Source organism: Pristiophorus japonicus, unplaced genomic scaffold, assembly GCF_044704955.1.
Source record: "Pristiophorus japonicus isolate sPriJap1 unplaced genomic scaffold, sPriJap1.hap1 HAP1_SCAFFOLD_42, whole genome shotgun sequence".
NCBI lineage: Eukaryota > Metazoa > Chordata > Chondrichthyes > Pristiophoridae > Pristiophorus > Pristiophorus japonicus.
The window spans coordinates 6,759,973-6,779,621 of record NW_027254090.1 but is presented as its reverse complement, the minus strand read 5'-3'; positions in this window follow the sequence as shown (position 1 = coordinate 6,779,621).

The window sequence follows — 19,649 nt, the reverse complement described above, 5'->3', positions numbered from 1 at the left end:
AACTTTTTAATTCAAACATTTTTCAAATAATTACATGCAATTAATTAAACTCTGTGGGAGGCGGGGTGATTAAAACATCACCGATCGGAAAGGAATTGTCCGCAGGAAGCCTCCAACCGGAATTTTTGGGCTAATATTCCCACCCGAATTGTTTTGCAGACTTACAGTCAATACTTCAATAACTCAACTGTAATAATTTCAGGAGCTTTCATCATAGATGATATTTTACACCCTATCTGACTTAACACACTCTGAATTTTTGAAATTGGTTTAAAATGTTCATTGCTCAAAAGACAAGGAACCTGGGGTACTTTTTTCAATTTATTTCACAGCAATTATATTCTAAAATAATGTTTTTGCCCCGGTCGGACCTGGGACCTTTCGTGTCTCAGACAAACGCAATGACCGCTACAGTACAGAAAGCACTGCTAAACGTAGTGCCCAGAGAGAAGTGTGAAGCCAGAAGGTGTAATTCTGAGTCCCTTTCTGTGAAAAAATCTTTTCACAAACATTTCTCTGACCGAAGCTGCACAAGTAAAAAATGTTCTTTTCAAAGTCGTCAAACTCCCAAATTAACGCACCCCCCGAATCTTCTAGATCAGAAAGCTCTAGTTGTGCTGACTCAATCCATAAATCTGACTTTACTCACCCTGTATTTTAGGAGATTGGTTTAAAACGTTCATTGCTCATAAGACACGGAACCTGGGGCTACTTTTGTTCAATGTATTTCACAGCAAATATATTCTAAAATAAAGCACGCGCCCAGGCTCAAACCAGGGACATTTCATGTGGGAGGTGAACATGATAACGGCTACACTACGTAAACCTTTCCTTAACCCAGCCCCCGGTTCGTCATTTGTACCACAATTAAACCCAATGAGATCGGGATAAGGTTCCTCACATGCTCATGGCAAAATAAATGGTAAAAGATTTACAAAATAATTTATGTATTACTTAATGATGTTCAAGTCAATGATTCTAATTTTTTATACATGATTTGCATATAGATCTGTAAAATAAATGATCTCTTTTTTTTTTATAAGGTTTTGAACTAAAAGTACAACTTCCGAAGGTGGGAATTGAACCCAGGACACAACGTTGAGAGCATTGACTCCTGACCACTCGACAACCAGGGACCGATATACCATTTTATTGCTGCATCTCTATAGTTAATGACATTATTGTCATTTTCAGTTCACTTGATTCACACCGAAACAGATTGTAACTGTTGTGTATGCATGCCTGTTTACTGTGTGATGTCTGTAACACTGCTATGCAACACTGAATGTACTCTTACACTGTACACACCTGACCAACACCAGAGGATGCTGCTGCTTGAGACCGAAAGGTTACCTGCAACCCAGTATATAAAGGAGCTCACAGCTTGGTGTCCTCACTCGAGGAGCTTCAAATACAGGACTACACGTCTACACAGTTTAAGTATCATACCCTGCCTGGTGGAGTCATTATTAAAGGTGCCGACAGTAAACGTGATCTGAAATTCACGCCACTTGAGATCACATTCAAATGATTCACTGAATCCACCCCTTGTACCACCGCAACACAGGTTCGATTCTTGGTCAGGGAGATAATATTTACAACACAGTTTTCAAACTAATAGCCCTATATAAATGTCAACATGCAGTAAATGTGAAAAAATGAATTCATTTAATCATGTTCAATTAACCGATAACTTTCTTTTGCAGAATTAAAGAAATGATAATATGGTTACTGAGGGATAGTGGTACATAAGAACATAAGAACAGAAGAATTAGGAACAGGAGTAGGCCATCTAGCCCCTCGAGCCTGCTCCGCCATTCAACAAGATCATGGCTGATCTGGCCGTGGACTCAGCTCCACGTATCCGCCCGCTCCTCATAACCCTTAATTCCCTTATTGGTTAAAAATCTATCTATCTGTGACTTGAATACATTCAATGCGCTAGCCTCAACTGCTTCCTTGGGCAGAGAATTCCACAGATTCGCAACCCTCTGGGAGAACGAATTCTTTCTCAACTCGGTTTTAAATTGGCTCCCCCGTATTTTGAGTCTATGCCCCCTAGTTCTAGTCTCCCCGACCAGTGGAAACAATCTCTCTGCATCTATCTTGTTATCACTTTCAATATTTTAAATGTTTCTACAAGATACTTCTGAACTCCAACGAGTAAAGACCCAGTCTACTCAATCCATCATCATAAGGTAACCCCCTCATCTCCGGAATCAGCCGAGTGAATCGTCTCGGTACCCCCTCCAAAGCTAGTATATCCTTCCTTAAGTAAGGTGACCAAAACTGCATGCAGTACTCCAGGTGCGGCCTCACCAATACCCTATACAGTTGCAGCAGGACCTCCCTGCTTTTGTACTCCATGCCTCTTGCAATGAAGGCCAACATTCCATTCGCCTTCCTGATTACCTGTTGCACCTACAAACTAACTTTTTGGGATTCATGCACAAGGACCACCAGGTCCCTCTGCACCGCAGCATGTTGCAATTTCTCCCCATTCAAATAATATTCCCTTTTACTGTTTTTTTTCCCAAGGTGGATGACCTCACACTTTCCGACTATGTATTCCATCTGCCAAATCTTAGCCCATTCATTTAACCTATCTAAATCTCTTTGCAGCCTCTCTGTGTCCTCTACACAACCTGCTTTCCCAGTAATCTTTGTGTCATCTGCAAATTTTGTTGCACTGCACTCTGTCCACTCTTCCAGGTCATCTATGTATATTGTAAACAGTTGTGGTCCCAGCACCGATCCCTGTGGCACACCACTAACCACCGATTTCCAACCTGAAAAGGGCCCATTTATCCCATCTCTCTGCTTTCTGTTAGCCAGCCAATTCTCTATCTATGCTAATATATTTCCACTGACTCCGCGTACCTTTATCTTCTGCAGTAACCTTTTGTGTGGTACCTTATTAAATGCCTTTTGAAAATCTAAAAACACCACATCCATCGGTACACCTCTATCCAACATGCTCATTATATCCTCAAAGAATTCCAGTAAATGAGTTAAACATGATTTCCCCTTCATGAATCCATGCTGCTTCTGCTTGATTGCACTATTCCTATCTTGATGTCCCGCTATTTCTTCCTTCATGATAGTTTCAAGCATTTTCCCTACTACAGATGTTAAACTAACCAGCTATAGTTACCTGCCTTTTGTCTGCCGCCTTTTTTAAACAGAGGCGTTACATTAGCTGCTTTCCAATCCGCTGGTACCTCCCCAGAATCCAGAGAATTTTGGTAGATTATAACGAATGCATCTGCTATAACTTCCGCCATCTCTTTTACTACCCTGGCATTTCATCAGGACCAGGGGACTTGTCTGCCTTGAGTCCCATGAGCCTGTCCAGCACTACCCCCCTCGTGATAGTGATTGTTTCAAGGTCCTTTCTTCCCACATTCCTGTGACCAGCAATTTCTGGCATGGTTTCTGTGTCTTCCATTGTGAAGACCGAAGCAAAATAATTGTTTAAGGTCTCAGCCATTTCCACATTTCCCATTATTAAATCCCCCTTCTCATCTTCTAAGGGACCAACATTTACTTTAGTCAGTCTTTTCCGTTTTATATATCAGTAAAAGCTTTAACTATTGCTTTTTATGCTTTGCACAAGTTTACCTTTGTAATCTATCTTTCCTTTCTTTATTGCTTGCTTTGTCATTCTTTTCTGTCGTTTAAAATTTTCCCATTCTTCTCTTTTCGCACTACCCTTGGCCACCTTATACGCATTGGTTTTTAATTTGATACTCTCCTTTATTTCCTTGGTTATCCACGGCTGGTTATCCCTTCTCTTACCGCCCTTCTTTTTCACTTGAATATATTTTTGTTGAGCACTGTGAAAGAGCTCCTTAAAAGTCCTCCACTGTTCCTCAATTGTGCCACTGTTTAGTCTGTGTTTCCAGTCTACTTCAGCCAACTCTGCCCTCATCCCACTGTAGTCCCCTTTGTTTAAGCATAGTATGCTCGTTTGAGACACTACTTCCTCACCCTCAATCTGTATTACAAATTCAAGCATATTGTGATCACTCATTCCGAGAGGATCTTTTACGAGCTTCAATCATTCATTTTCTCTTTCTATGTGATGAACTTTTATCCCTATCTTGTTTACACAATGTATTTTAGGAGAATGGTTTAAAATTTTAAGTGCTTATTGTCATGTATTCAACCAACATTGTAACCCATATATAATCTGACCTCAGTTGCACACTGTGAGAAAAATGACCACTAGTAGGTGAACTTGTGGGAGATACTCCTAACCTGGACCTTCAGGTATAAAAGGGGAAGCTCCACCCACTTTCATCACTTGAGTGCAAAGGAACAAAGGACAGGCCACAGACTGACCTTCTATCAAGCATGGGCCTCGTGTGCATTTATACTGTAGAGTACAGATGTATCAATGGCGACATGAAATTGGGATTTTAACCACGTGAGCATGGCCGCTAGCAGAATAGACGAGAGATACTGTGTTAAGGAATGGTTGGGACAGAGAATCAACATTGTTGAAGCAGAACACAGTTCTCCAGGCAGACAAGGGCAATCGGGCATGCCCCAACATGTAGTCGAACCCAGAGGGGGAGTTCGACAGAGATAATGGCAAGCTGAACGGCGATTCACACCATTGCAAGGGACAATGTGGCCAATAATGGGGCCATCAACACCTGTTAATGGCACACTCAAGGACAGTCACAGGGGTTGTCAGGGACGATCGACTAGCAAGGGATCTATTGTTTCCAACAACAGCTCATGTTGGAGGCATGGAGGCACAAACTCAGCAGGAGTTTGCAGAGATCAGCAAAATGCCTACAGAAATTGCAGAAATGAACGCTGGGGGAAATCGCTGGAAGCTGAAGTTCAGTGAGTTCATGTGGAGCACGTATACAGTTCATACACCAGGTCGCCACCGATAATGATGAAAGTGCTCCTCAGTGGCATCCCAGTATCAATGGAGCAAGACACGGAGGCTAACCAGTCCCTGATTGGTATCAAATAGTTTGAAAAGTTGTGGGCGTCCAAGGCCAGTAGGGCCAAAATTATCACCGACTGACGCACAACTATGGACATACACCAAGGAGATCATTCCGGTGCTTGGCAGCACCACGGTAATCGTGACCCACAAAGATTCGGAGAACAGGTTGCCACTCTGGGTTGTACCGGGGGACGGTCCCGCAATACTGGGGAGGAGTTGGCTTGCTGTCGAGAACTGGAAATGGGGCAATGTCAATGATATTTCCTCTGTGGAGCGAGTATCATGCTCACAGATCCTGCACAAATTTGACTCATTATTTCAACCCGGCATTGGCACTTTCATGGGGGCCAAGGTAGTGATTCACATAAACCCGGACAGGCCAGGACACCACAAGGCCAGAGCGGTGCCATACGTGATGCGTGAAAAGATAGAAGGTGAATTGAACCGCCTGCTGAGGGAAGGTATCATTTTGCCAGTCGAATTCAGTGACTGGGCGAGCCCGATTGTACCGGTGTTCAAGGCGGATGGGTCGGTCAGGATATATGGTGATTACAAGGCCACCTTCAATCGGGTGTCACTCCAAGACCAGTACCCGCAACTGAGAGTGGAGGACCTCTTTGCGATGCTATCCGGTGGCAAACGTTTTTCAAAATTGGACGTGACCTCAGCTTACATGACCCAGGAGCTGGCGAGAGAGTTGAAGAAGCTGACCACCATCACGACACACAAGGGGTTGTTTGAGTACAACAGATGTCCGTTCGGGATTCGCTCGGCCGCAGCGATCTTCCAACGAAATATGGAAAACCTCCTCAAGTCGATTCCAGGGACGATGGTTTTTCAGGACGACATCCTCATCACGCGTTACAATACTGAAGAACACCTCCACAACCTGGAGGAGGTGCTACGCAGACTGGACCGGGTAGGGCTGCGACTGAAAAAGGCGAAGTGCATCCTCCTAGCTCCAGAGGTAGAATTCCTGGGGATGAGGGTAGGAGTAGACGGAATGAGCCCGACTGCGTCCAAGACGGAAGCGATCCAGAGAGCACCCAGACCCCGTTACACGACGGAGCTGCGTTTGTTCCTGGGGCTCCCGAACTATTTGGTAACTTTCTTCCCAAATTGAGCACGCTGCTCGAGCCGCTACACGTGCTCCTAAGCAAAGGTCGCGAATGGGTCTGGGGGGACAGCCAGGAAAGGGCTTTTAATTGATCACACAATTTGTTATGTTCCAACAATCTGTTAACGCGATGTGACCCATTTAAGAAACTTGTGTTAACGTGCGATGCGTCGTCCTATGGTGTCGGGTGTGTGTTGCAGCATGTCAATGCCAAGGGTCAGTTACAGCCGGTAGCTTATGCCTCCAGAAGTCTGTGCCAGGCAGAAAGGGGCTACGGGATGATAGAAAAGGAGGCGCTCGCGTGTGTATATGCGGTAAAGATAATGCACCAGTACCTGTTTGGCAGGAAATTTGAGCTGGAGACAGATCACAAACCCCTAATGTCACTTTTGGCCGACAACAAGGCCATAAATGCAAACGCATCGGTCCGCATACAGAGGTGGGCACTCACATTAGCAAGCTATGACTATACAATTCGGCACAGACCGGGCACTGAAAACTGCGCCGATGCACTCAGCAGGCTCCCACTAGCCACCACTGAGGGGGCTACCGAGCATGCTGCTGAGATGGTCATGGCTGTTGAAGCTTTCGGAAGCGAAGGCTCACCTGTGACAGACCGTCAGATTAAAGTCTGGACAAATAGAGACCCGCTATTGTCTCTAGTCAAGAAATGTGTCCTGAATGGGGACTGGGCAGCCACGTACAGGGCATGCCCTGAGGAATTTAAACCATTTCACAGGGGCAGGGGTGAACTCTCGATTCAGCCTGATTGCCTACTGTGGGGAAACCACGTAGTCATGCCCCAGATGGGCAGATGAATGTTCATCAGAGAACTCCACAATGAGCATCCGGGCATTGTCATGATGAAGGCAATTGCCAGGTCACACGTTTGGAGGCCAGGGATAGATGCAGATCTGGAACTATGTTTTCGCAGGTACAACACGTGTGCCCAGCTGGGCAATGCGCCCAGGGAAGCCCCCCTTAGCGCCTGGCCATGGCCCGCCAAGCCTTGGTCACGCATCCATGATGACAACGCAGGTCCTTTCATTGGAAAAATGTTTTTGGTTGGAGTAGACGCCCACTCCAAATGGATCGAGTGTGATATTTTAAATTCAAGCACATCCTCTGCCACGGTAGACAGTCTACGGGCAATGTTCGCCGCCCACGGTCTACCAGACATCTTGGTCAGCGACAATGGTCCAGGACTTCATGGCAGGCAATGGAATTAACCATGTCAGAAAGGCACCGTTCAAGCCAGCCTCAAACGTTCAGGCAGAACGAAAAGTGCAGATAATCAAACAGGGGATGCTCAGAATCCAAGGGGGTTCCCTACAAAGCCAATTATCACGCCTCCTGTTGGCCAATAGATCCCGACCACACTCGCTCACAGGGGTTCCACCCGTAGGGCTGCTAATGATAAGGATGCTCAAAACCCGTTATCCCTTATACACCCCACCATGAAAGAAATTTTTGAGAGCAGGCGCCAATCACAATATAACTACCATGACAGGAATGCGAGGGCACGATATATTGGTGTAAACGACCCTGTTGTTGTCCACAACCACACTGCAGGGCCTAAATGGCTCGCAGGCACTGTGATTGCCAAAGAGGGCAATAGGATTCTGGTAGTTAAACTTACCAATGGACAAATCTGCCGCAAACACGTGGATCAAACAAAAAGGAGGTTCAGCAACCCCATAGATGAAGCAGAGGAAGAACACGATATAGAGTTCACTCCAGCACAGGTGACCGAACACCGGAACCGAAGGGAGGAGAGCCCAGTCACTGTGGGCAGTCCGGATAGGCCTGAGGCACTGCAAACAGCAGACACACAGGCCAGCGCCCAACAACCGGTGCCCCAACTTAGGCGCTCTACAAGAGAGCGTAAACCACCAGAAAGTCTCAACTTGTGATCCCAAAAAGACTTTGGGGTAGGAGGTGATGTCATGTATTCAACCAGCATTGTAACCCATGTATAAACTGACAAGTTGTACATTGTGAGAACAATGACCACTAGGTGGTGAACTTGTGGGGGGCACTGCTAACCTGGACCTTCAGGTATAAAAGGGGAAGCTCCACCCACTTTCATCACTTGAATGCAAAGGAATAAAGGACAGGTCACAGACTGAACTTCTCTCAAGCATGGGCCTCGTGTGCTTTTATACTGTACAGTAAGGGCGTATCACTTATGACTTCAGGAACCCGGTGCAACTTTTGTTAAAATGAACAGGACCGGCTTTTTCACAGAAAAAATCTTCTCTGACATCATGTTTTTAGATCATGCACTGGTCGATCATTCTTCGGTGCAAAGTGGATGAACTGACCCTTCCCCACATTGAACCCCAGTAATCACAGTTAAGGGGTATTTAATAGAGGTTTTCAGAATTATGGGGAAACTGCTTCCACGGGCAGGAGTGTCGGTAACCAGAGGACAAAGACATAAGTTAATTGGTAAAAGGAAAAATCCGGGGTGGGGGATGTGGGGTGAGGAGATGTATTTTTACCTGCTCCTGATCCTTACATGTTTATGATCTTATGACCTTCCACAGGAGAACAATCTCGTCCCTGAGCATGTATGAGGAGAAAGCTGCAGAAAATATTCAATATTCCCACCCGGTGAGCTTTCGCGTGTGAGGCGAACGTGTTAACCGCTACACTGCGGAAACATCTCCACTTTCAGCACCAGGTCAGACGGAAATGTTAAGCGAGCAGGTGAACTGCTGAATCCCACTTTTAAGGAGTTGGTCGTGGTGCCAAGCAAATGGGTTTTGCTTAATGACGATAATAAAGAAGTGGGATTCGAACCCATACTTCCAGAAAAAACTGCAAACTGCACACAGCACCTGAGACCGCTCGGCCATCCTGACTATTTCATGCTGCATGTGGCCATCTGCAGGTTGATTTTGAACTTTTGTGTCCTGTCACATGAAATAAATGAGGGCAGCAGGCGTATCTCTGCCTGACACCGGGGAAACAGTGAGACAGACCTTGGAGCAAGGGTCTGGTTGTTGCAAAACAGCAAAGAAAATATAAATTCTGGAATTATCCAAAAGCAATGTGACCCCGACGTAAAATAATCCGGGGCTCAGTTTTGCCAGTATTTTCACAACTTAATGTTGCAATGTGAAACAATGCAGGAAATCAGTGGTGAAGATAAAATCCCATGGTGCTCATTTTCAGATTCAACACAGTACGATTTGAAATAAAGTGAAAGAATTTTACAGTGAAAAGATTTCGAAGTGTTACTTGTATTTGTGTCTTTAATTAAACTTTGTGGCGTCTGACTCCCGTTCATGCCACTGCTGAATAAGACAGGAGGGTTTGATGTTGACCAGACTGCACTGCCCCTGATATTTGTGAGCTCATCCTTTATATTCAGTGGTTTCTCACCCTTTTATGGGCTGTAGTGTGGCGGATATCACGTTGGCCTCACACGCGAAAGGTCCCCGGTGGATCCGTTTTCTCTCACTGAAAGTTATCTATTTATTGAAGTGAAATACAGAGAAATTAAGGAATAAGGGAGCGCTTTTGCCAGGAGAATAAATAGCAAATAAAAACAGCAAATGCTGAAAATCTCATCAGGTCAGGCATCATTTGCCAGGAGACTAAACTTGCCTCCGATTCTTCATCCACAGTAAGTTTAGGGAAATTCCAACGTCCTGGGCCTGTACAAAGTTTCTACGGATTGCGGGATTTACGCATATCTTGCCCAGCAAATATCCTCAAAATCCTTGCAGCTGAAAAAGCAAGCGCATAGCGCAATTTTACAGGCACAAGTGTTTAAAAACACTCATAACCACAATAAAATAAAATAAAATGAACACAATGTATTGTGAAAAACTCTGCCAACTAAGGTAAGTTTATTTTTAACCCGAATTACAAAGCTTAAAAAAAATTGGAACTACCTTGTTTTTTTCTAATGCGTTTATTAACTTTAATTTCAATTAATTTTAATTATGTGAGGTCTGTTTTTTATTATTTCTCAGTGTGTGTGTGTTTTTTGTTCTCATGAATAGCACTGAGAACCCGGAGGTACGCGAGTCCTATTGCTATTAATGGGAAAGCTGTGGAATACGTACCTGATTGGTTGAGCAGTCACACGTGGGAACCCTCCGGACGGGAGTGCGCTTCGCAGCGCGGGAAGAGAAGGCCTCCCCAGTGGAATCCACGGTGCCTCCTAGACCACCAGGTAGGTTCGTAAAACATCTCCGGTCGGACGGGAATTGTCCGTGGGAAGCCTCCAACCGGAATTTTTGGGCCAATATTCCCACCCGGATTGTTTTGCAGACTTACAGTCGATATTTCAAAAACTGAACTGTAATAATTTCAGGAGCTTTAATCATCGATGACATTTTACACCCTATCTGACTTAACACACTCTGTATTTTATCAGATTGGTTTGAAATGTTCATTGCTCATAAGACAAGGAACCTGGGGCACTTATGTTCAACTTATTTCACAGCAAATATATTCTAAAATGATGTTTCCGCCCGGGCTTGAACTGGGGACCTTTTGTGTGTGAGAAACTAAGATGATAACTGCTACACTGCGGAAACCCCTGTTTAACTGCCTGCCCAGAGAGAAGTGTGAAACCAGAAGGTGTAATTCAGAATCCCTTTCTGTGAAAAAATCATGCCACAAACATTTCTCTGACCGAAGCTGCACAAGTCAAAAATGTTCCTTTCAATGTCGTTAAACACCCAAATTTCCGTGCCCCCCGAATCTTCTGAATCAGAAAGCTCTAGATGTACCGACTCAATCCATAAATAACAAATAAAAACAGAATTGCTGGAAATCTCAGCTGGTGAGACAGCATCAGCGTTTTTACCAGAAGACTAAGCTCGCCTCCGATTGTTCATCCACAACAAGTTTAAACATAATATAGAATCATGGAACGGTTACAGCACGGAAGTAGGCCGTTCGGCCTGTCGAGCCCGTGCCGACTCTCAGCTAGTCCCACTCCTCCGGCCTTTTCCCGTACCCCTGAGATATTTTTCCTTCAGATACTTTTCCAAATCCATTTTGAAAGATAAGATTAATTCTGCCTCTGCCACCCTTTCAGGCAACACATTCCGGATCCTAACCACTCGCTGCAAATGGCCTCCTCCTGTTCCTATGTTCCTGTGTATAAAGTCTGGGAAATACGAGATCAATTCCTGCCACTCTCACAGCATTCCTAAATATAGCACCGTCATTCTATTCTCGTAAAACCAGCTCCTGAAGTATCGGCCAGCTGTGTTGGTTCAAGCTCTGGTTATGTTCCTTGGACAACATCTACCACTGTGTGTCTGTAATGTCGTGGTTATCATCTTCCCCAAACACACCAAAGGTCCCCGGGTGGAATCATTTTGAAAACATTAAAATGGGCCGAATGGCCGACTCCTGTTCCTAATTCTTACGTTCTTATGATCTTATGTCCTTTCACTGGAGAACAATCTCTCCCCTGAACATGCATGAGGAGAAAGTTCCAACAAAATATTTCCACCCGGTGAGCTTTCCCGTGTGTGAGGCGAACGTGTTAAACGCTACACTGCGGACACATCTCCACTTGCAGCACCAGGTCAGACGGAAATGTTTAGCAAGCAGCTGAACTGCTGAATCCCACTTTTAAGGACTTTGTCGTGGTGTCAGAACAAATTCTGGGTGAGCCTCCATTTGCCGGCGAAGTTTGAACTTGCGGTTAGAACTTTTGCAAAGAATGACTTGCATTTTTACGTGGCGTTTCAACAACTCAGAATATCCCCAAGTGATTTAAAGTCAATGAAGTACCGATGGAGCCTTGTAATGTGGGGAAAGATGGGCCCCAATCACCCCACATGCATCTCAACTCTTTCAGAAGCAAGAGAGTGTGTAACCTGGGTCTATAACATAAAGTAATGGGCTCATTAACGATTAAAGCCCATTATTAATCCTCTCACACACCTCAATTATGTTTATGCAATGCATCGATGGAAACTTCAATAACTGAACTTTACTGAGTTCAGGAACTTTAATCACTGATGAAGTTTTATCCCCTGTCTGATTTTACACACACTGTATTTTAGGAGAGTGAGTTAAAATGCCCATCGCTCATGATACCAGGAATCTGGACGACTTTTTAAAAATGTATTCCACAGAAAAATATTCTCCAAAATAATGTTTCTGTCCGAGCTCAAACCGGGGATATTTCACATGTGCAGCGAAGGTGATAACCGTTACACGACGGAAACCTCTGCTTACACCTCGAAAAAAAGCATCCTGCAGCGCTGCCTCACTTCCCAGCAGCAGATCAAAGCCACAAACAAAGCCATCGATTATTCCCACTTCCTCACCTCCACAGATACTACCCGAGCTGCTGAGTTTTTCCAGCATTTTCTGTTTTTACTGAGTACACAAACACGAGTATTCGTTCAAAATCAAACTGGAGGTGGCCACACACAGATTGAACAGAGACAGAGAGACAGACAGGATCGGGAAACACCCGGAAATGGGGCGAAACCAACAGGCGCCTGGCTGCAATCACCGACAGGGACAAGGGATTTACATAATCCTGGCTAGCTCAGTAGATACAGCATGAGGCTCTTAATCTTACTATTGTGGGTTTGAGCCCCATGTTGGGTGAATCATTATTGTTAAATTGTATGTCGCTTTCTCGGGCAAACTTCATTAATTAACCGATCAGCTTCTTTTGCACAGTGAAAGTAATGTTAACTGAGGGAGAGTCAATAATTGAATAATTGGTTCTGTGTTTTGCATGTTAACTGTTAAACCATATCCCATTTTACACACTGCAATTCAGGCATCTGATTCAGAATGTTCATTGTAACATGAACGTGTCCCTGGGGTAACAGTGAGACTGGATTTAGAGCAAGGGTCTGGTTATTGTGAAACAGCAAACACAATATCAATTCCGGAAGAACAACAGCTAAATTAACTGATTTGAACACGCAGCCTCCTGATCGGGAGTTGGACCCGTAACCGTTGCACCACGATGTCGAGATTCTACAACAGTCCCAGCGGATCGGAAGGTAGAAAATGTAACATCGCTATTCAAGAAAGGAGGGAGAGAGAAAACTACAGGACAGTTAGTCTGACATCAGTCATCGGGAAAATGCTATAATCCATTGTTAAGAAGTGGTGTCAGGGCACTTCGAAAATTATAACATGATTCGTCAGAATCAACATGGTTTTATGTAAATGTCATGGGCAGGTACAGAAAATAATCAAATAAGACTAATGTTAAGCTGGCCTTTATATCCAGCGAACTCGATCACCAGCAAGTGATCAGGAAGGTCAATGGAATCTTGGCCTTTATTGCAAAGGGGATTGAGTATAAAAGCAGGGAAATCTTGTTACTGTTTTTCAGAGTATTGGTGAGGCAGCACCTGGAATACTGCATGCAGTTTTGTTTTCCATAGTTACGAAAGGATACACTTGCTCTGGAGGCAGTTCAGAGAAGTTTCACTCGGTTGATTCTGGAGATGAGGTGGTTGACTTATGAGGAAAGGTTGTTTAGATTGGGCCTCTATTCATTGGTATTCAGACGAATGGGTGGTGATCTTATCGAAATGTATAGGATTATGAGGTGGCTTGACAAGGTGGATGCAGAGAGGATGTTTCCACTGGTCGGGGAGACTACAACTTGTGGGCATCATCTTAGAATAAGGGACCACCCATTTAAAACTGAGATGAGGAGAAATTTCTTCATTAGAGGGTTGTAAATCTACGGAATTCGCTGCCTCAGAGAGCTGTGGAAGCTGGGACATTGAATATATTTTAGACAGAAATCGATAATTTCTTAAACGGATAAGGGGATAAGGGGTTTTGGGGAGTGGGCGGGGTAGTGGAGCTGAGTCAATGATCAGATCAGCCATAACCTTATTAAATGGTGGAGCTGGCTCGAGGGGCCGTGTGGCCAACTCCTGCTCCTATTTCTTATGTTCGTATAACTGGAACACAAGGGGACAGTTGTTGTGTGCAGCTGCACAAAGCCCTGGTTCGACCTCACTTGGGGGACTGTGTTCAGTTCTGGTACCGCACAGGCAGCATCTGCTTTTTTGCCAGGAGACTAAACTCGCCTCCGATTGTTCATCCACAGCAAGTTTAAACATAATGTTCCCGCCTGTGATAGAACCAGGAACTTTTCACATGTAAAGCAAACATGATAACCGCTACACAACAGAAACCTCTGTTACAGGAAGCACAACAGAGGGGAGCTGAACAGTGAGCTCCCTCGGTGCTGATCGGGACCGATGGTGATGTGGAAGCAAGTCATCCTCGACTCCGGGGGATAGCCTCAGAAGAAAAGAGAAGGATCAGGAATGTGTTGGCTCACCTTAAACAACTTCTGTCTCACACTGAAAGCTCTCAATCCTTCTCCTCCGCTGCCCTTTACAGAAATGACACGTAATTACCACCCACCATGTTCACTTCCACATCCTCACAGTGGGCCACAGAGACTCCTGCTGTCTCCCCGCGATCAGCGAACTCACCCAGTTTGTAAAGTTACACCCGGAACAAGTGTCCCGCAAAGGGCAGGAGAAGCCAGAGAGTCTGTAAACTCAGTGTGTAACAGGAAGTAACGGAGTTATTAACGGTGATTACAGCAATTCATCATCATCATAGGCAGTCCCTCGAAATCGAGGAAGACTTGCTTCCACTCTAAAAGTGAGTTCTCAGGTGACTGAACCGTCCAATACATGAATTACAGTCTCTGTCACAGGTTGGACAGACAGTAGTTGAAGGAAAGGGTGGGTGGGACTGGTTTGCCACACGCTCCTTCCGCTGCCTGTGCATGTGTTCTGCAGGCTCTCGACGATGAGATTCAAGGTGCTCAGCGCTCTCCAGATGCTCTTCCTCCACTGAGGGTGGTCTTTATCCAGGGACTCCCAGCTGTTGTTGGGGATGTTGCATTTTATGAAGTGGCTTTGAGGGTCCTTGAAACGTTTCCTCTGCTCACCTGGGGATCGCTTGCCGTGTAGGATTTCCGAGTAGAGCGCTTGCTTTTGGAGTCTTGTGTCAGGCATGCGAACAATGTGGCCCGTCCAACGGAGCTGGTCGAGTGTGGTCAGTGCTTCGATGCTGGGGATGTTGGCCTGATTGAGGACGCTAACGTTGGTGCGTCTGTCCTCCGAGGGGATTTGCAAGATTTTGCAGAAACATCATTGATGGTATTTCTTCAGCGACTTGAGGTGCCCACTGTATAAAGTCCATGTCTCTGAGCCACACAGGAGGACGGGTATCACTACAGCCCTGTAGACCATGAGCTTAGTGGCAGATTTGAGGGCCTGATCTTCGAACACTCTCTTCCTCAGGCGGCCGAAGGCTGCACTGGCGCACTGGAGGCAGTGTTAAACCTCGTCGTCGATGCCTGCCCTCGCTGATAATAGGCTGCCGAGGTATGCAATTATTCATCCTCTCACAGACCGCAATTATTTTCATGCGATAAACTGATTGAGAATAGAAAGAGGGTTAGTGCTCCGGATCTTCACCACCCGACCACCAAGGAAAAATTACGATAATGGTATATATTATATATATATATCTATATTAATAGAATCATAGAATCAGAAAGTTTCAGCACAGAGTGAGGCCATTTCAGCCCATCGTGTCCATGCTGGCCGACCAAGAGATATCCAGCCTAATCCCACTTTCCAGCTCTCGGTCCAGAGCTCTGTAGGTTGCGGCACTTTAAGTGCACATCCACGTATCTTTTAAATGTGGTGAGGGTCCCTCCCTCTACGACCCTTTCAGGCATTGAGTTCCAGACCCCCACCACTCTCTGGGTGATGAAATGTCCCCTCATATCAACTCTAAACCTCCCCCAATTACTTTCATTCTGCACCCCTTGGTTGTTCACCCCTCTGCCAAGTGAAACAGGACCTTCCGATCCATTCTATCCAGGCCCCTCAATTTTATGCACCACAATCAGTTCACCGCTCAGATGCCTCTGTTGCAAAGAAAACAGACTCAGCATCTCCAAACTATCCTCATAGCCAAAATTCTCCAGACCAGGCAACATTCCAGTAAATCTCTTCTGCACCCTTTCCAGTGAAATCACATCTTTCCTGTAATGTGGTGACCAGAACTGCACGCAGCACTCCAGCTGTGGTGTAGCCAATGTTTTGTACAGTTCAAGCATAACCTCCTTGCTCTTGTATTCCATGCCTTGAATAATAAAGACAAGTATTCCATATGCCTTCTTAACCACATTAACCACCTGGCCTGCTGCCTTCAGGGATCTGCGGACCTGCACTCCAAGGTCCCTTTGTTCCTCTACACTTTTCAGTGTCGTACCATTTAATGTGTATTCCCTTGCCTTGTTAAACCTCCCCAAATGCATTACCTCACACTTATCCGGATTGAATTCCATTTGCCACAGTTCTGCCCATCTGACCAGTACATTGATCATCATCATTATAGGTGGTCCCTCGATCGAGGATGATTTGCTTCCATGAGTTCACAGGTGTTTCGATGAATGACCCGATGTTCCAGTCCTGAATCCAATTGAGGGGGTGGAAGATGCCTTTGTGTGGATTTATTTTACGTGGGGTGACCGTTGCACACCAGTCACCACACGGGCTTGACAGAGCTGCGTCTTGGTCCAGTGGCAAGGGTTAACCAAGACCACAGGAGACGAGCTCTGCTGCATGGACCCAGTGCCCACACATATCGTAGTGTGGGCTGGCCCGTGCTGCCCCTGGGCCCTCGGCTCTTCTGGGCCCCGTACCCCCATCCGTCACACCTCCTCCACGATCTGTCGCCGCTCCTCCACCATAAACATTCACCGCATCTCGCCACAAACACTCGCCGCTCATCCGCCCCGACCTTCCCACTCCTCTGTCCCTGGGCCCTGCCGATGTTCCTGCTCACGCTCCAAAATGACGATCAGGGTTTTGATGACGTCACCCAGACGCCCATTTCAATAATGTCGGTATTTGTTTAAATACCTGAAAACTGTTAACATATATGGAATAAAGCTTGAAGCACCTCCCGGAATTCCTTCTAAGATGGGATTATGGTTTGTTGATCCAGATTCCAGAATCCATGGAGAGATGTTACCCGTGGTATAAGGTGGTGTGGCTGGATTCCGATGGACTGCATGGTTAGCTTACCAACTTCGCTTGTTGTTTTAGTATCATCGCGCTGGTCCCTCGGAGAACAGTGTGAAGTGGTGGGAGGATCAATGTGGCCAGGATTCGTGTCCTGGTCAATATTTATCCCTCAATCAACATCACAGAGACAGATGATCTGGTCATCATCACACTGCTGCCTATAGGAGCCTGCCGTGTGCAAATTGGCGGATGTGTCTCCCACACTACAAGAGTGACCGCACTTCAAAAAGTAGTTCATTGGCTGCAAAGCGCCTTGAGACATCCATTGATATCTTCCTGCAGTCCGCCACTTTCTTCTTCATTATCTACCATTCAGCCTATTTTAGTGTCATCTGCAAACTTCTTACTCATACCCTCAACCTTTCAGTCCAAGTCATTGATGTATACCACAAAAAGCAAGGGACCCAGCACTGAACCCCAGTGCGGAACCCTACTGGATCACAAAATCACCCATCAACCATTATGCTTTGATTCCTGCCTCTGAACAAATTTTGGACCCAACTTGCACTTTGCCCTTGAATCCCATGGTCTTTTGCATTCGTAACCAGTCTGCCAAGTGCGACCTTATCCAAAACTTTGCTAAAGTGCATCATACCACTGCCCTCATCAACCCTCCTGGTTACCTCCTCGAAAAATGCAATGTGAGTTGTTCGTCTATATGAAGATCTCTATAAGCATTTTGTTCATGTTTAATCACAGGAATATCTGCAGTCAGGAGCTGAAAAGGAATTAAAACCTAATACCGGCTTAGGGACAATCAGAATACTTAGTCACAGACAAGGCACCGGAAGGCTGGAAGGTAGATCACACCGGTTGTGGGAGAGCTGGTTGGCGGTGACATGGAAGTGTCTGCAGTGTGCGGGACCAGACTGCTTCCACACATCCACAATGAATATCCCACCCTTTATTTCGGAAAAGTACAACTGAGAGTGGACAAGTTCCATCCCGGTCAGAGCAATCTGAAGCTTTAACTGACTGACACCCTGGTTTTGGATGTCTTGCAAAAAATGTATGTGTCAGTCTCTGTGGCGCGTTTGGCTATTGATATAAAGGTTGGTGGTTTGAGCCCACCCAGAGACAAAGCCTTGAACTGTTTTTCCCTAAGGATCCAGGTTGGCATTGTGTGTTTTGGCTGCACGAATATATTCCGCAAACATTGACAGCTGTGCTGTTATCCAATGAGTTCCCATTCCAATACATTTCTGAGTTTTAAGTTCATGTAAAACGATAACAATTTTTTACATGGATCATGTTCCTCCATCCAGTCCACTAGAAATAAATGAAGTTATTGGGTTTCAAGAAACTGGTGGAAATTGATTCTGTTGGTAAAAATATAGAACTGGAACGTCGGTCTCAAGTGCTCCTCCTCTCAAGAATAGACACACACACAATCAATGGTTTTACAACTGGGTCATAAACACTTATAATTTTAAACTATTCTCATAAAATACAGCGTGTAAATGAGATAGAGATGAAAGTTCATCACATGTAAAGAGAAAATGAATGATTGAAGATACCACTGTCGCTCAGTAACTATATTATTATTTCTTTCATTCTGAAAAATGCTATCGGTTAATTAATGGTGATTAAATGAATTCTTATTTTTTCACATTTGCTGCATGTCGTCAATTTTATAAGGTTTGAAATTAAAAACGGTGTTACAAAAGTTACTGCCCTGACCTGGAATCGAAGCTGTTTTTCGGTGGTATAAGGAGTGGTTTTACCCAATCATTTAAAGATGATTTCAAAGAATCACGTGGCGTTAAATTCAGATCAAGGTTACGATGTGTTTCGGTGTGAAACAAGTGGATTGAAAAGGACAATAATGACACCAAGCATTACGATGCAGTGATATAGCAATGCAGCGTTCCCTGGTGGTCCAGTGATTAGGATTCGGCGCTCTCACCACCGCGGCCCTGCGTCGATTTCCGGCCAGGGAAATTGCACTTGCATCAAAATTAAAACCTTATAAGAAAGAGTCACATGCATCTCATGTTGAAAAAAAAAGTTTAATTTATTTAAACATCATTAATTAATCCATTGCAGAACTTCAACCATTTATTTTGCCCTGAGTACGTGAGGAAATTTTATCCCGACCTCATTGTATTTGAGGAGCATGGTCCAGCCCCGGTATCTCCACCTGTCAAAGTATGAAACTGCTGGAAATACACAACAGGACGGGTAGCCTTTGACAAACAATTAAACCCAGGTTACAGACTCTCTTCCTTCCCCTTCCCTTTGCGGGACACTTGTTCCCCTTTAATTTTACAGACTGACTGAGTTCACTAACCGCGGGGAGAGAGTAGGTGCCTCCGTGGCCCCACTGTGCTAAAATGGAAGATAACACGATGGGGATGTGGGGTGGTGGGTGGGGATCAGTGACATGTTTGTGTAAAAGGCAGCGGAGGAGAAGGATTGACAGCTGTCAGTGAGGGACAGAAGTTGTTTAAGGTGAGCCAGCACATTCCCG